The 17,784-nt window shown below is 46.5% G+C and overlaps 1 long non-coding RNA gene across 1 annotated transcript; it reads right to left on the reverse strand.

Moving 5' to 3' along the window:
• Positions 1 to 2,534: 2,534 nt before the first annotated feature.
• Positions 2,535 to 11,496, reverse strand: LOC145348213 (uncharacterized). Its single transcript, XR_013887923.1, has 3 exons — positions 11,408 to 11,496; positions 9,673 to 10,410; positions 2,535 to 3,215 (listed from the first exon to the last, which is right to left on the reverse strand). It is a non-coding gene; the product is annotated as an uncharacterized LOC145348213 (long non-coding RNA).
• Between the last annotated feature and the right edge of the window lie 6,288 nt (positions 11,497 to 17,784).

Below are 17,784 nucleotides of genomic sequence, written 5' to 3' on the forward strand. Positions count from 1 at the left end.
ATGGTTCAAACCCCAGAGATCCTAGACCATTAATAACCAACCAGACAAAAACAATTAACACACACTTAAAACAATTGGTCCAACACTTTCGGGACAGTCCGATTGTACGTCCTGACTTTGTTTCTCCGTCGACGTTAAAAGAAAAGAAAGCTGTGCCGTTATTGAACTTCACCCTGAGTCGGTAGTGGTCGTTTTGCCCACTCGCAATAACACCACCCTGCCTGCCAAACTAGTTTAAATCCTTCCGATTGACACTAGCAAACCTCCCGGCCAGAATATTTATTATGCCTTTCCAGTTTAGATGCAACCCATCCTTCCTGTACAAGTTCCATCTGCCCCGGAAGAGACCCCAATGGTCCAGATATTGGAAACCCTCCCTCCTACACCAGCTGCTTAGCCACGTGTTCAGCAGCACTATCTTACTATTCCCAACCTCACTAGCACATTGTACAGAGAGTAATCCTGAGATTACAACCCAGAAGTCCTGCTTTTAACTTTCTACCTAACTCCCTAAACTGCTGCTGCAGGACTTCATCACTCTTCCTGCTTATGTCATTAGTACCAATATGTATCAGGATATCTGATTGTTCGCCCTCTCCCTTCAGAATGCTTTCTGTCCATTCAGAGATATCCTAGACCCTGGCATCAGGGAGGCAACATACTATCCTGGAGTCTCTTTCACGTCCACAGAAACGCCCATCTTCACCTCTAATTATAGAGTACCCTATAACTATTGCTCTAGTCCACTTTATCCCTCCCTGCTTAACAACAGAGCCAGCTGTGGTGCCACTGCTTTGGCTGCTGCTGCTGCTGGTATCCCCTGATAGTCATGATGTGGATATGTTGGCGTTGGACAGGGGTAAACACAGTAAGAAGTCTCACAACACCAGGTTAAAATCCGACAGGTTTATTGGGTAGCACGAGCCACTAGCTTTCGAAGCGCTGCTCCTTCGTCAGGTAAGTGTCTCTTACCTGTTCCCTTACCCTGCCCCTTACCTTACGAAGGAGCAGCGCTCCGAAACCTGGTGGATTTTGCTACCAAATAAACCTGTTGGACTTTAACCTGGTGTGGTGAGACTTCTTTCTGTGTTGATCCCCTGATAGCCCATCTCGCCCAACAGTATCCAAAATGGTATACTTGTTAGAGAGGGGGATGATTGCAGGGGATTCCTGCACTGACTGGCTGCCCCTTCTGGCGGTCACCCATCAGACTGCACCTTGGGTGTGACCATGTCTCTCAACTCCTATCTATGAAGCTTCCTGCCTCCTTCATGCTCCTAAGTGCATCCAACTGCTGCTCCAACCTATCCATGCGTTCTGTAAGGAGCTGCAATAGGGTGAGCTTCCTGCAGATATAATAGGCGACACACTGGAAGCATCACAGATCTCCCACATCTCACAACTGCAGCACTTAACCCCACTGACTGACATTTTGAGCACCAACACAATTGTTTGAAAAATTGTATAAAACTTAGCTTCACTTTTACCTTCCTTTTTGCAGGGTTAGAGGAGAAGGAGAGTAGGTGGAAAACACTAATGCAATGTTTCTGGCTTAACACTCCTTCAGACCAGATCTTCTGCTTCCCACTTCTTGGTAAATGTTGCACCAGTGAAGTCCCTCAGCTGCTGCGACCAGATGGTTAGGTGCATTGGCCATGCTAAATTCTCCATCAGGGTACCCGAACAGGTGCCAGGGTGTGGCAACTAGGGGATTTTCACAGTAACTTCTTTGCAGTGTTCATGTAAGCCTTACTTGTGACACCCATAAATAAACTTTAAACTTTATCATTTGAAAGAAGAAAAATATGGTTTTGAATCCAGAGTTCCGAACATGTACCAGCCAACACTTGGTGCAGTACTGAGGACATGCCGCACAGCCAGAGGTGCTGTCTTTTAGTTGAAACGTTTACTCGAGGAACATGCCATTAATCAAGGGCATTAAAAATGTTACATAATAGCATATTAGGTTGGAGCAGGAGTAGACCATTCGGCCCTTTGAACCTGCTCTGTCATAGAGCAATACAGCATGAAAACAGGCCCTTCGGTCTAACTGATCCATGGTGCCCTCCCAGCAATCCCAACTGCCCACGTTTGGCCCATATCAGAATTACATAGAATCCCTACAGTGCAGAAGGAGGCCATTTGGCCCATCAAGTCTGCACCGACCACGATCCCACCCAGGCCCGATCCCCAGAACCCCACGCATTTACCCTAGCTAGTACCCCTAACACTAAGGGGCAATTTAGTATGGTCAATCCACCTACCCTGCATAGCTTTGGACTGTGGGAGGAAACCGGAGCACCCGGAGGAAACCCACACAGACATGGGGATAATGTGCAAACTCCACACAGACAATGACCCGAGGTTGGAATTGAACCCGGGTCCCTGGCGCTGAGGCAGCAGTGCGAACTGTCTGGCAAATTTTCACCCACTCGCTCAGTCTCTCCAAGTCCCTTTGCAGCTTCTTTGTATCCTTCTCACAGCTGACACCAAGTTTTGTGTCATATTGGAAATATCACATTTAGTCCCTCCATCTAAAACATTGTGAATAGCTGAAGCCCAAGATACTGATCCTTCCAGTCCCAAACCCATCACAGCTGGCCCACCTGAAAAAAGACCCATTTTTTCCTGCTCTCTGTTTTGTGTCCCAAATTTCTCAATCCAATCCAAGACCCACCACCCCCCAATCCCATGTATGCTAAATTTGCTTATTTTTGAGTGGCCAGGAAGCGCTAGAAAGTAAGGTACATTTCCTAATCGTCATAGAGTATAGACCCTTGGTGAGACCACACCTGGAGTATTGACATAGAGGGAGTGCAATGAAGGTTCACTAGACTGATTCACAATCCCTTGATTCTCTTTTGTTTCTGGAGAGTTTTTAGCATTTCCTCTCTTTTTATTCATTGGACTAGCACTGCCCGTGAACTAGTTTGCTTGTCAAGCTATTTCAGAGGGTATTTCAGAGTCAACCACATTGCTGTGGCTCTGGAGTCATATGTAAGCTAGACCAGGTAAGGATGGTGGATTTCCTTCCCTGAAGAACGTTAGTGAATCGGATGGGTTTTTCTGACAATCGACAATGGTTATCATTAGACTTTTAATTCCAGACTCAAGTTTCACCATTTGCTGTGGTGGGATTCGAAGCCAGAACCCCAGGACATTACGCCGAATCTCTGGATTGCTAGTCCAATGACGATACCTCTAAGCCACAGCCTCTGACGAAACAAGATCACATGAGAACCACCTCAGTAAATCAAACATTGCATGCGAGCAACACAATGTAATCTTGTCAGTCCAAACTAAACAATGTCTCAAATCAACATTTAAAAACTAGACTCATAGGACACTTTTGTGCCATTGCAACGGGCAACAAAGAGAAAAAAACACAACCCAGAGATTAGACATGCAACAAACCCCATTACCAAATAGTCTGAATCAAACGTAAAGGGCGAGATTCTTTGATTTTATTTGACTTCTTATTGTTGTATGTGTGAGTATACAGTGAAAAATATTTTGTCTTGCGTGCTATACAGACAAAGCATACCGCTCATAGAGAAGGAAATGAGAGAGTGCAGACTGTAGTGTTACAGTCATAGCCAGGGTGTGGAGAAAGTTTAACTTAATACAAGGTATTTCCATTCAAAAGTCTGATGGCAGTAGGGAAGAAGCCATTCTTGAGTTGGTTGAAACGTGACCTCAGACCTTTGTCGCTTTTTCCCGATGGAAGAAGCTGGAAGGGACAAATGTCTGGGGCATGTGAGCTCCTTGATTATGCTGGCTTCTTTTCTAAGGCAGCGGGAAGTGTAGATGAAGTCAATGGATGGGAGGATGGTTTGCATGATGGACTGGGCTACATTCATGACCCTTTTGTTTCTTGTGGTCTTGGACAGAGCAGTAGCCATACCAAGCTGTGGTACAACCAGAAAGAGGTTTTCGACAGTGCATCTGTAAAAGTTGGAGAGAGTCGTAGCGGACATGCCAAATTTCCTTAGTTTCCAGAGAAAGTAGAGGTGTTGGTGGGCTTTCTTAACTGTAGCATCAGCAGGGGGGGATTAGGACAGGTTGCTGGTGATCTGGACACCTAAAAACCTGAAGTTCACCAGCCTCCAAGCCCCTTGGCTGGAGGTGGTGTGTTGTTTGTCAGCGGGATTATCTGGTTCCCATCGCCGTCAGTGGGAATTCCCATTGATGTCACCCCATGCCAGCGGGAAACCCACGGATGGGGATGTGCTGCCAGCGGGACTGGAGAATCTCACTGGCGTAAATGGCCAGAGAATTCTGGCCTAATAGGGAAACTCAATCAGGCTAAACACCTAAAAAATCTTCCTGTCTAACACAACCCCTGGCCCAACTATTTTGGACACCAACACTAACGGAAGAACTATCTCATCTCCGACCAACGTTTTAATATTGAGCTCATGTATACAAATATAGACTGCAATAGACCCCGATCCTAAACTCCAAGTAACCCACACTACTCACTCAAACCCTAAGTCTGACCCTCAACCTAACCCGAAATCTAACCCAAAAACTAGCCCTAAACACAAACCTAATCCTAAACCAAACCCTACATCCAATCTTAACTCTAAATCTAACCTGAATCCTGATGTTAAATGCAAATTTAATTTGAAATCTAACCTTATAAGACCACAAGATGTAGGAGCATAGGTAGGCCATTCAGCCCATCAAGTCTGCTCCACCATTCAATGGGGCAGCACTGTGGCACAGTGGTTGGCACTGCTGGCTCACAGCACCAGGGACTGATGTTCAATTTCTGTCTTGCGTCACTGTCTGTGTGGAGTTTGCACGTTCTCCCCATATCTGCATAGGTTTCCTCCCGATGTTCTGGTTACAAAGATATGCAGGTTAGATAGATTGGCCATGCTAAATTGTCCCTTCGTGTCCAAAGATTGTGCAGGTTAGGTGGATTGGCCACGCTAAATTGTCCCTTTGTGTCTGAAGATGTGTAGGTTAGGTAGATTGGCCATGCTAAATGTGTCGGGTTTTGCTGGGATAGGAGTAAAGTTAATCTGGTTTATTCAACATGGGCTGGGGACACACCTTCAGAGAGCGATGGTCCAAAGGTCCAAGTGACCACAGCTATTTTATGGGGCAAAGGGCACATTGATCTGTGCAGGTTTCATTCACTTATTTACAGATATAACGAACTTTTATTCTCAGCTTGTTATCGCTGTTAGCATTAAACCACACTAACCAACAGATTACATCAGCAGCAATTATTAGTATTTATCTCATTCCCAGCGGGAACCTTTCCACTGCCACCGCCCAACCCCCCTCCCCCCAACATCCTCCTTCCCCCGACACCCTCCTTCCCACCACCACCATCCCCCCAACCCTCACCCCAGAACAGACACACACATTGTCCTGATTTGGAACTCTGGGAGGGACTTTCCATTCTGGAAACGAGGTCCAGTAGTGGAAGTCGGAAGTCTTCGAATCCCTACAGTGCAGAAGAAGGCCATTTGGCCCATCGGGGCTGCACCGGCCACAATCCCACCCAGGCCCTTTCACTGTAACCCCATGTATTTCCCTTAGCTAATCCTCCTGACACTAAGGGGCAATTAGCGTGGCTAATCCACCGAACCCAAATGTCTTTGGATACCAAGGGACAATTTAGTATGGCCAATCCCCTTAACTTCCACATCTTGAGACTGCAGGAGGAAACTAAACATTTTCCTCAAATCCCTTAATGGCGTTTCCTGGGCAGGGGGGTGGTATATGTTTGGAATCCCATTTTCATCCGGTGAATCCTCACTAATAATCCAACACGCCGAAATCTTGTGTAGCAGACCCCCTCCCCCCCCCACCCGGTGATGATGTATGTAATGATTGGTGCATACACCTGGTGGGACAGACATTTTTCTGTGCCTTTGAGGTTAGCAAACGTTACTTCCGCCTTCCTGCTATGGGGTTGAGTGCACCAGGGGGTTGGGGTGGGGGTTAGGGTGTGGGGTGAGGTGGTGTTAGTGCAGAGAAGGTGAGGGAATCAGAGAGCAGAATGGAAGAGCAATTGCTTGTGTGGGGCCGTTCAGATGTGGCCCCTTAACATCCAAAGATGTGTAAGTTAGGTGGATTGGTCATGGAATTTCAGGGGAACAAAATTCCGAACTAATTTGCTGTCATCAGGAAATTCATGACATTTTGTAATTTATAGTGGTAGGAAATTTGGCATGTCAGCTACGACTCTCACCAACTTTTATAGATGCACCATAGAAAGCATTCTTTCTGGTTGTATCACAGCTTGGTATGTCTCCAGCTCTGCCCAAGAACGCAAGCAAGTACAAAAGGTTGTGAATGCAGCCCAATCCATCATGCAAACCAGCCTCCCATCCCTTGACTCTGTCTACACTTCCCATTGCCTCGGAAAAGCAGCAAGCATAATTAAGGACCCCATGCACCCCAGACATTCCCTCTTCCACCTTCTTCCTTTGGGAAAAAGATACAAAAGTCTAAGGCCATGTACCAACCGACTCAAGCACAGCTTCTTCCCTGCTGCAGTCAGGCTTTTGAAGGGACCTACCTCGCACTAAGTTGATTTTTCTCTACGCCCTAGCTATGACTGTAACACTACATTCTGTGCACTCTTCTTTCCTTCTCTATGAACGGTATGCTTTGTCTGTATAGCACGCAAGAAACAATACTTTTCACTGTATACTAATACATGTAACAATAATAAATTTAATTAAATAAAATGGGGCAGCACAGTGGTTAGCACTGCTGCCTCATAGCTCCAAGGTCCTGGGACAATTCCTGACTTGGGCCACTGTCTGTGTGGAGTCTGCAAGTTCTCCCCATGTCTGCATGGGTTCCTCCTGGGTGCTCCAGTTTCCTCCCACTGTCTGAAAGATGTGCTGGTTAGGTAGTTTGGCTATGCTAAATTGCCCTTTAGTGACCCAGGATATAGAAGGGAAGCAAAGAGAGTGAGAGAGAGGGGAAGGAGAGAGAGAGAGAGGGAAGGCAGAAAGGGGGGCGGGAAGGGAGGCAGAGAAAGAGAGTGAGAGGGGGAAGCAGAGAGAGAGAGCGTGATTGAGGGGAAGGCAGATAGAAGGGGAGGCAGAGATAGACAGAGAGAGAGGGCATTAGAGGGATTAGTGGAGTAAATGTGTGGGGTTATGGGATAGAGTCTAGGTGGGATTCTTTGCACATTCTCCCCACGTCTGTGTGGGTTTCTCTGGATGCTCCGGTTTGCATAGTCTGAAAGACCTGCAGTGATGTGGAGATGCCAACGTTGGACTTGGGTAAACACAGTAAGAAGTCTCACAACACCAGGTTTAAGTCCAACAGGTTTATTTGGTAGTAAAGGCCACGAGCTTTCGGAGCTAGTGGCTTTTGCTACCAAATAAACCTGTTGGACCTTAACCTGGTGTTGTGAGACTTCTTACTAGGCGCATTGGCCATGCTAAATCTTCCCTCAGTGTACCCGAACAGAGTGTGGGGACTGGGGGATTTTCACAGTGACTTACGATGAATAAATAAACTTCTTACTTTGTTGCTGGTGTGGACTCGATGGGCCGTATGGCCTCCTTCTGCACTGCAAGGTTTCTATGAAATCGAATTCTTGCAAACTTGGGCAGAGCAGAAGAAACACCAAGCAGAAAGGATGCTTTCTCTGGATTATTTTGAGAGTGGAACAGCGTTTCCAGAAGCTTGTGGGATCACTATCAAATAAACTGGTTGGACTTTAACCTGGTGTTGTGAGACTTCTTACTTCTTTTGACAGTTACAGCCTCCCTGCGAGTGTCACGCTGCGTGGATCAGTGGAGATATTGAGTCTGCCGATCAGAATGTGGATTCTGTTCCTTGTTAAGTCTGCCCCACCTCCAGCTCCACAGAGCAGAGTTTAATGCAGGAAGTGTTACGGAGACTGACTTCCCCACCTTTCCCACAGCTGTCTGAGGGGAAATCGAAACTTTGACCAGCCGCTCGGTGCTGGGGCCGAGGCAGCAGCTGAGGAGATGGAGAGTATCCTGGATGGAACTATCTGTCCTGTCTGCCTGCAGCTCTACAAGCACAGTAAAAAGTCTGACAACACCAGGTTTTAGTCCAACCTATTTATTTGATAATATACTCGCAAGCTTTCGAGGGGTTACCCTCTTCGTCAGGTGAATGGAGAGTTCTGGCCTCAGACAGAGCATATAAAGCACAGACAGTTTAGAGATTACTGATTAAAATGCGAATCCTTACACCTAACCTGCTGTTCAAGACCTGAAGTGGCTGATAATGTGAGTGGTAGGAGCACTGATCACAGTTTAAAGAGATGTGTATTGTCTCCAGACAGTACAGTAAGTGAGGTTTTGCAAACCCAGGCAAGTCACGGGGGTTACAGATAGTGCGACATGAACCCAAGATCCCTGTTGAGACCGTCCTCATGTGTGCGGAACTTGGCTATCAGTCTCTGCTCAGCGACTCTGCGCTGTCGTGTGTTGTGAAGGCCGCCTTGGAGAATGCTTACCCGAAGGTCAGAGGCTGAATGCCCGTGACCACTGAAGTGTTCGCCAACAGGAAGGGAACAGTCTTGCCTACAAGCAGCCAGTGAGTGTGCCCTGCGGTCACATCGTCTGCCGGGTCTGCCTCTCCACCCTCGCTCTCCGGCCGGAGGAGGACGGCTTCCCGCTGCCCAAGCGTCTCCCCTGCCCCTTGTGCTGCCAGGACTTCGCTCCCCGTGCTGTCCGGATCAACCGCACCGCCAGGAGGAAGGTGGCCAAGGCTCGGAAACAGCTGGGCAGCCTGACTGGGCAGCGGGGAACCTCACCCGTCAGGGGAGGCATCGGGGGGGCAGTGGGTCAGCCAGTGCCCAGGGCAGTACCCGGGGAGGTCCCTGCAACCGTGCCAGCGAGAAGAGGTGCACGCAGAACCCGCCCAAGCAGCGCCTCGATGAAGGAGATCACCCAGATTTACAAGGTACGGGGAAGTGAGGGAGAGGGGGAGAGGGGTGGGGGGTGGCAGAGAGAGAGAGAGAGAGAAGGGAAGGCAGAGGCAGAGAGAGAGAGAGAGGGAGGGACAGAGTCGGCGGGGGGAGGCACAGAGAGAGAGAGAGAGACGGGGGGCAGAAAATCGGAGAGGGAGGGAGGCAGAGAGAGAGAGAGAAAGAAAGCAGAGAGAGAGGGGAGAGGAGGGAGAAAGAGAAAGAGAGAGAGAGCGAGAGCGAGAGTCAGGGTCAATGGGCCGTCTTCTTGTTGGCAAGATTTAACGAGTGGGGTGTCACACGTTTGGTGTTCAGGTCCCAACTATTTACAATCCCTAGATAGAAGATATTATAGCCAAATGTGCTCCTGGTTCTTATGCTCTCATAAATGAAATGAGCAAAATGTCAAAAAACAAAGGATGGTACAACTTTGATGTTAGATGAATTCTAACTGGAAATCTGAGATTAACCAAAAGTTAATCTCAGGCTTGAGGGACTGATGGCCTCCAATTGTCACTATGCTCTTTTTCACAAAAATGGTAGGTGGACAAACTTGTATATTGGTCCCTTTAAATTGAGGAATGTAATAGAATTGAGCAAAAGTTTTCAAACTAAAACTGGAATCTCAAAAGATTTTTATAATTTAAATGATAAATTCTATGTCATAAAAATAACTTTTAACTAAAAGACAAATAAATAAAACAAAGACTGAACAATGAATAGAAACAAAGAAAACCTTTGCTCACCAAGATACTTGGACTGGCATTATTCTCAGGGGACAGGATGACCAGAGAGGACAGTCTCTCATCTTCCCATGCTCAATCACTCAGGTGTGTGTAGATGCTAGAACTTCAATAAGTTCTGTTCACTGCTCGTCACCCATACAGACATGGTTAACAACATCCCGAGCGTTATCTATCTGTTTGGAAATTTGTTCTTGAAACTTGACATTACCTGCTATTTGAGCAGTAATACGTTTCATGGGAAGTAGACATTGAAGATACTTGGAATCTCTCCATAAATCATAATATTCGATCCACTTGACCATGGAGCCTTAACAGTTATCCATTCACACGGCTGGCCCATCAAAACGATTCCATTTAAATGATGCTGTGTTTTCATCATGCTCCTCCTGGAATACATTACTCCACATTTACTTATGTCTGGCATATGTCTGTCTATTCCACCAGTCCTTCTTCCTGAAATATGTAATTATCCTCCTCACTATTTACTTCATTGCCCAGTATTCCATCATCGATAAACGTGGAAATTGTACTCTCTAGATCCAAGTCCATGTCCTTTATGTAAAACACAAAGGTTCCTTTGAATTGCCTTGTTTTTTTTTTGTCGATTTCTCTCTGTTCTGAATAAAATACCATCCTCCTCCTCATTCAGATTTATCAACAAGTTCCACACCATCTTGTTCAAATAGTCCACAAATGAGAAAATGCAGGTTCGAGGTTCTGTCATTGATTCAACTGTTCCTGTGAAGACAAAAAGAGATTGTAAAAACAGGAATTTAAACTCTCACAGGTCACTAACACATTGATCAAGTACTATGTTTAAAAAACAGCTAGTTTCACTGCTGAAAATGTATAGAGATAGGGTTCTGTTAGCTGGACATGGGATTAATATCACGATCCACACAGCCACATCCAACATCAGCTAACTGAGAATTGTGCTTAATTTCAGAGAGGCCCTCTTGCTGCTCAAATTCAAAATGTACAAACATTCAAAAGTGGTTTTATTCTGCCTCAGAGAGTGTCAGAGTGTGTTTATTTCTTTTGTGTAATTTGAATGCTGTTGAATCTGACAATAGTTTTAATTTATTCCCTGGGATTGGTATTCACTGAGGCCTGAATAAAATCAATCAAATTAATTTCATAATGGCCGCTGTTATCACCCTGTCATACCCCCTCCTCAACACATACCCCACTGCACTTCCTATCCCACAAACCACATTCCTTTGTCCCATCAACTTCACCACTCTTACCACTGCCCCTCCTTCATACCCTACACCCCTTCTCCTTCACACGGTATCTCTCCTCCTTAATCTCTATTCCCTCCTCCTGAACCCCTTCTCCCCGTCCTCATCCCCATCAACCTTCTTCCCTCCTAAAACCACTCTCCAGCCTCCTCCTTAACAATCCTTCCACTGCTTCCCAAGTGACACAACCCTCCCCTGCTCCTCCTCAAAACCTGCTTAACTCTGATTATCCCCCTCTTCCTCATCTCCTCACCCTCATCATCCTCCTTCAGCTATCTACCCCAATTATCGCCTTTCGCCTCCATTACAACCCCATCTCCTTACCTCCATCATCCCCCACCTCCTTTCCTCCCCACCAATATCCCCAAACAATACGAGTTTAGCTCCCATGAATTTTATTGGACTCCCCACTGGAACGTGACATTCTGGCCTCCTTCTGCACTTTAGGGATTGTATTACTTTTCAACCCTCACCGAAGAGGAAGCCTCTCTCACCTGTGCCTGTTAACAGGTGGACAATTCCTCCTCCCGATCTGATCTTCCAGTAGCCTCTCTTGCTCGGTGCGGCTGTGCTGTGATCCAACCCTTGCTGCCAACAACAGGAGGCCCCAAACTCTGAGTGACAGATGATGCAACCAACCAGCTTTCGAAGCGACCGGAAGCTCAACCTCCCGTGTATGACGGGCAGGCACTTTAACCAATCAACATCCAGACCACCACCCCGCCCCGGATAAAGGTAATCCGCGCTCAGAGTGACAGGAGCTCCAACCAATTCTCTTCCAGGACGTTCGGAAGCCCGCCTGATGCTTCTGATTGGCAGATATCCCCGCCATTCGGCTTCCCTCGTCATCAGAGACCCGCCTCCCTGTCTGAGTGACAGGCTTGCTGACCAATCCGATGCCACTCCCCGGAAAACTGCCGCCCTCGACGAAGGAATAGGCAGTTCCGAAAGCTAGTGGCGTTTGCTATAAATAAACCTGTTGGACTTTAACCTGCTGTTGTGAGACTTCTTACTCTGTTTACCCGAGTCCAAAGCTGGCATTTCCACATCATATCTCGACAAGCACCAACAACATGTTGAGTTTCTGCTTCTTGGATTGAATGATGAACTGTGGAATCTTTGAGAAAAACTGTTTCTATTCCAGTGGTTCTCAGATCGTTTTGTTTAGAAAATCATTTTACAAATGTAATGTTAAAATGGGTGTTAAATATAATTCGGTATAATAACAGGAAATGGTTCCATTTACAGAGAACATTAAAGATGTTAGTAAAACAAGTAATTACATACTAGTGATTAAAAGATTATTTCGCTGATGTGGACAATGATGAGACAGGTCAGACAAACCAGAAATTAACAATAACTGTGACTCCACTCACACATTAGTGCAGCAACTGAACTGCTTTTCATTTGGTTAAACATTAATGTCCTATAAATTCGATTAGTTCACACATCGTGATCAATACAGACAGATTTTCAAATCCATATTCATAGCAGCATCACATCATTTACAATCTGAATTGATTCATCATTGTCACATGTCTTAACATACAGTGAAAAGTATTGTTTCTTGCGCGATATACAGACAAAACATGCCGTTCATAGAGACGGAAATGAGAGTGCAGAAGGTACTGTTACAGTTATAGCGAGGGAGTAGAGAAAGATCAACTTAATGCAACGTAAGTTCGTTCAAAAGTCTGACAGCAGCAGGGAAGAAGCTGTTCTTGAGCCAGTTGGTACGTGACCTCAGACTTTTGTAACATTTTCCGGTCGGAAGAAGGTGGAGGAGACAATATCCAGGGTGCGTGGGGTCCTTAATTATGCTGGCTGTTTTGCCGAGGCAGCAGGAAGTGTAGTCAGAGTCAATGGATGGGAAGCTGTTTTGTGTGATGGACTGGCTACATTCAAACTACGTTTTCAACTGTCTCAAGACAGCTTGCTACTTTAATGCAAAATAAAACCTCCCGTAAACACAGAAGTTTTCTTCCTTCCAGTTTTATTATAAATATCCCCTTGATCATGGCATTCTGGGCAATATTTACAGAGCTGTGCAAACCCATTCCAGTTCGTCATTGTTATTGAAACATTCAGGGAACATTATTGAACCATGCTGAGAGTTTGAAGTCAGTTACGCAGACAGCTTTATCACAATTACTAGAAACAAACCAACTGGAGATTAAATAGGAAATAATGGAAACACTTAACAGACCAGGCAGCACGGTAATGGCTCTTGTTCACTGCTTGAACCCAAAATGGAGATAGCCGAGTATCACAGCAACAGCTGCTCTCCCGCCTTCCCCACCACCACCCTCCCCTGACCCCAACCCCTGCCACCATCTCCGCAAAATAAATGTCCAGTTCACCGCTGAAAACTTTGACAGCCAAAATGTTCATCATTGTGAAGTAAGGAAAGAATTCTAGAAGATTGGGGTGGAAATCCTGACAGCTGCTCTTGCAGATCTAGCATTAATTCCTGGGAATTTAGTCAAAGCGGGGAGCTTGTTATGGTTTTACAACTTTTCTTCCCCTCTTCTTTGTGTTTTTCTCCTTGTTTCCCTAAATATAAACTATTTTATTGAAAGCATCCCTGGAGATCTCTGCCCTGATTCATCTCAAACACGGTGATGTCCCACCACCTTCTGTCTGTGGAGAAACACTACAGGCAGGAAGGTCACTGGGTTTCTGCAGTTCGCAGCTCTACCCGGAAAGCTCCTCCCAAAATTAAACTTCTGTTTGTTCCTTCTCTCCCCCTCCTTCTTTCCCCCAGCCCTACAGAAGTCATTGCTGATCTTTCAGTTCCCAGGGTTTATACCAGGAATGTTAACCTGGCTTCTCTCTCTACCTGTGACTGAGACCCACACTCATCATCTTACATGGAAAGAGGATTGGTTGAATGGCAGGGGAGGATTGCAACAGACACCCATAGATGCTAAAAGACGCCCTCATAAAATAGGATATGGCGTTTGACTCATCGATCGACAGTTCCGACACACCACTGCGAAAAACCGCACCGACCACCTCAGAAGACAAACATGGGACACGGCGGACAGAGTATCCTTCATTGAACAGTACTTCTCCGAAGCGGAGAAGTTACGACATCTTCTTTGGTGTCTTCAACATGTCATAGTTGAAGATGCACATCTCGCCAAGGCCATCCCCACACCTCCACTTCTTGTCATCAAACAACTGCACAACCTCAACACACCATTGTCCGCAGCAAAATACCCCAGCCTTCAGGAGAACAGTGACCACAACACCACAGAACCTTGCCACAGTAGCCTGTGCAAGATGTGCAGGATCATTGACATGGATGTCATCATCTCACGTGAGAACACCATCCACCCGGTACACGATACATACTCTTGTCACTTCTTCGCCCACTCTCCGAACCTTTCCAAGTCCTTCTGCAGCCACCCCCCACCCCGCTTCCTCAATATTATCAGTCCCTCTGCACATCTTTGTATTATCTGCAAACTTAGCAACAGTGCCTTCAGTTCCTTTCTACAAATCGTTAATGTGTATTGTGAAAAGTTGTGGTTCCAGCATTGACCCCTGAAGCACACCACTAATTACCGGCTGCCAACTTTGCCGACTGCAAGAAAGTGTGTCCCAAGGCATGGTTCATTGGGGAGACCATGCAGACGCTATGACAACGGATGAATGAACCCCACTCGACAATCACCAGGCAGGAGTGTTCTCTTCCTGTCAGGGGCAGCAGTCATGGGCATTCAGCCTCTGATCTTCGGGTAAGCATTCTCCAAGGTGGCCTTCGTGACACTCGACAATGTAGAATCGCCAAGCAAAAACCGATAGCTAAGTTCCACACAGATGAGGATGACCTCTACAGGGATTTTGTGTTCATGTCACATGATCTGTAACCCCCACGACTTGCCTAGGCTTGCAAAATCTCACGAACTGTCCTGGCTGGAGACAATTTACTCATCTCTTTAACTTGTGCTTAACCCTCTCTCCACTCACATTGTCTGTACCTTGAAGACTTGATGACCTGGAAAGACTCGCATTCCAACCATGATCTTGTAAACTGAGTCTGTATCTATGTATGCCCTGTTTGTGAACACAACTCTTCACTCACCGAAGGAAGGAGCAACACTCTGAAAGCTTGTGCTACCAAATAAACCTGTTGGACTTTAACCTGGTGTTTGAGATTTCTTACTGACTGGCAGAAGGCAGAGAGTGTGGATAAAGGGGTCTTTCTCAGGATGGCAGCCAGTAACTATGGTGTGCCTCAGGGGTCAATGCTGGAACCACAACTTTTCACAATATACATGAACGATTCGTAGGAAGGAACTGAAGGCACTGTTGTTAAGTTTGGAGATGATACAAAGGTATGCAGAGGGATAGGTAATATTGAGGAAGCAGGGGGGAGGGGGGCGCTGCAGAAGGACTTGATCAGGTTTGGAGAGTGGGCAAAGAAGTGGCAGATGGAATACAATGTGGAAAATTGTGAGGTTATGCACTTTGGAAGGAAGAATTGAGGCACAGACTATTTTCTAAATGGGGAAATGCTTTGGAAATCAGATACACAAAGGGATTTGGAAGTCATTGTTCAAGATTCTCTTCAGGTTAATGTGCAGGTTCAGTCGGCAGTCAGAAAAGCAAATGCAGTGTTAGCATTCATGTCGAGAGGGCGAGAATACAAGTGCAGGGATGTACTTCTCAGGCTGTATAAGGCTCTGGTCAAACTCCATTTGGAGTTTTGTGGGCAGTTTTGGACCCCATATCTAAGGAAGGATGTTCTGACCTTGCAAAGGGTCCAGAGGAGGTTCACAAGAATGATCCCTGGAATGAAGAGGTTGTCATATGAGGAATGGTTGAGGACTCTGGGTCTGTACTCGTTGGAGTTTAGGAGGGTGAGGGGGCATCTCATTGAAACTTACAGGATACTGCGAGGCCTGGATAGAGTGTACATGGAGAGGATGTTTCCACTTGTCGGAAAAACTAGAACCAGAGGGCACAACCTCAGGCTGAAGGGAAGATCCTTTAGAACAGAGATGAGGAGGAATTCTTTCAGCCAGGAAGTGGTGAATCTGTGGAACTCTTTGCCGCAGAAAGCTGTAGAGGGCAGGTCATTTTGTGTCTTTAAGTCAGAGATAGATAGGTTCTTGATTGATAAGGGGATCGGGATTATGGGGAAAAGGCAGGAGAATGGGGATGAGAAAAACATCAGCCATGATCGAATGGTGGAGCAGGTTTCAAGTGGCCTAATTCTGCTTCTATGTCTTATTGTCTTGCAGCTGGCAGGGCACAGAGAGGCGGTGTGAAGTTATGGGATGGATTTGTTAATGATCTTTAATCCAGCAGATTGTCAGTGGTGCTGGCTTTTCCCCATTGTCATTCCATCCCGGACTGTAAATGGGAAAGATTCGCTCTGTGAAAGTGTGGGTAAAAGTGTGGAAATGGGACGTGTTATCTGCATTGTATGACACGTGTCCACACTCATAGTCCAGGTAAATTCCGATCTTCTGGGATTTCACTCTTGGGGTGAAGGAGGTGCATGATGGGGAAGTAAGGGCAAAACAACTGCTTCTGGGATTCAGCCCCACAGCCCAGTACCCAAACTCAGGGCTCAGGTCGAAAAAGCCACCAAGTCTTTTGCCCCACTTCCACCTCCCAGTAATGTCTCCCTGATGTGAATCCCTCTGATCCCAGAACGAAGGGCCAGGAATCAAACCTCTCCGGGGTGTCAGGGAGTGGCTACCATTTCTCTCCATATCTAACACGGGTCCGGTCCTCAGACAGGATGAGGCGGGGATGGTCTGTGTTTGGATCCAGAGTCAAAGAGGCTGGAGCTAGGGGAAAGTTAAAATAACACAGTCAGTGATTTAGTCAGATGAAGAGAGGAGAGTGTGAGAAGAGGGGTAGAATCCCACAGGGAGAAACAGTTAGAGTGAGGAGAAGAGAGCACAGTGAGGTAAAGAAGTGAAGGGAGAGGACAATAAGGTGCAGGGGAGATATGAGCCTCAAGGAAAGAAATGAGATAGGAAGCAAATCCAGGAGGTGAGAGCGAGGGGAGAGGAGAGAGATGAAAGCTGTGAATGAGATTGAGAAGAGAGAAAACGGAGCAGAGATGGGGGAATAGAGAAGTGGAAAGAGCTGGAGTCAAGAGATGGAGAGTGGGATTGGAGAGAGATCGGGTGTCTGGGGGGTATGGAAGCAGAAGAGAGTGAGAGAGAGCAGTGTGACAAGGAAATCAGGAGGGTGGATAAAAAAGAGAGGGGACGACAGAGAGAGCGGGAAGGTGGCAGGAAGTGTCTTGGAAGCTCTCTAACAATGAGATTAGGGGAGTAGAGAATGCAGGATTCAGGGAGAAAGACACAGTGTGAGTGAGAGAGTGAGCATGAGGGTGAATGTAAAAGTAGAAGAGTGTAAGAAAGATGGAGGGGTGTTAGCAAAAACAGGAGGGTGGGAAAAAGAATGAGTGCACGAGAAAGAGTGGGAGAGGGGAGAGAATGTGCAAGACTGGAGTAAGAGATGGGGGAGAATGTGCAAGACTGGAGTGGGAGAGGGGGAAGAACGTGGGAGAGGGGGGTAAATGTTCAAACTGAGGTGGGGAAGGAAAGCAGAGCAGGAGAGAAATTGCTGGAAAGAGAAAGGAGAGAGGGGCAGAAGGGGAGTGCTCGGGGAGAGATAAAGCAGAATGATGAGGGAAGGGGGAAGGAGAGGAAGTGGAGAGAGTAGATGCTGGCAGAATAGAGAATGGAAGGGGTTAAGAGAGAGAGGGAAATATAGTATGCAGGTACAGCATTAAGAAAAGGCAAATTGGATATTAGCATTTATTGCAAAAGGATCGGAGTATAAAAGTAAGGAAGTTTTGTTGCAATTCAGAGCATTGCAATGCTCTGAACATTGAATA

This window comes from Carcharhinus amblyrhynchos, chromosome 9 (assembly GCF_965287045.1).
Source record: "Carcharhinus amblyrhynchos chromosome 9, sCarAmb.v2.hapA, whole genome shotgun sequence".
Classification (NCBI taxonomy): domain Eukaryota; kingdom Metazoa; phylum Chordata; class Chondrichthyes; order Carcharhiniformes; family Carcharhinidae; genus Carcharhinus; species Carcharhinus amblyrhynchos.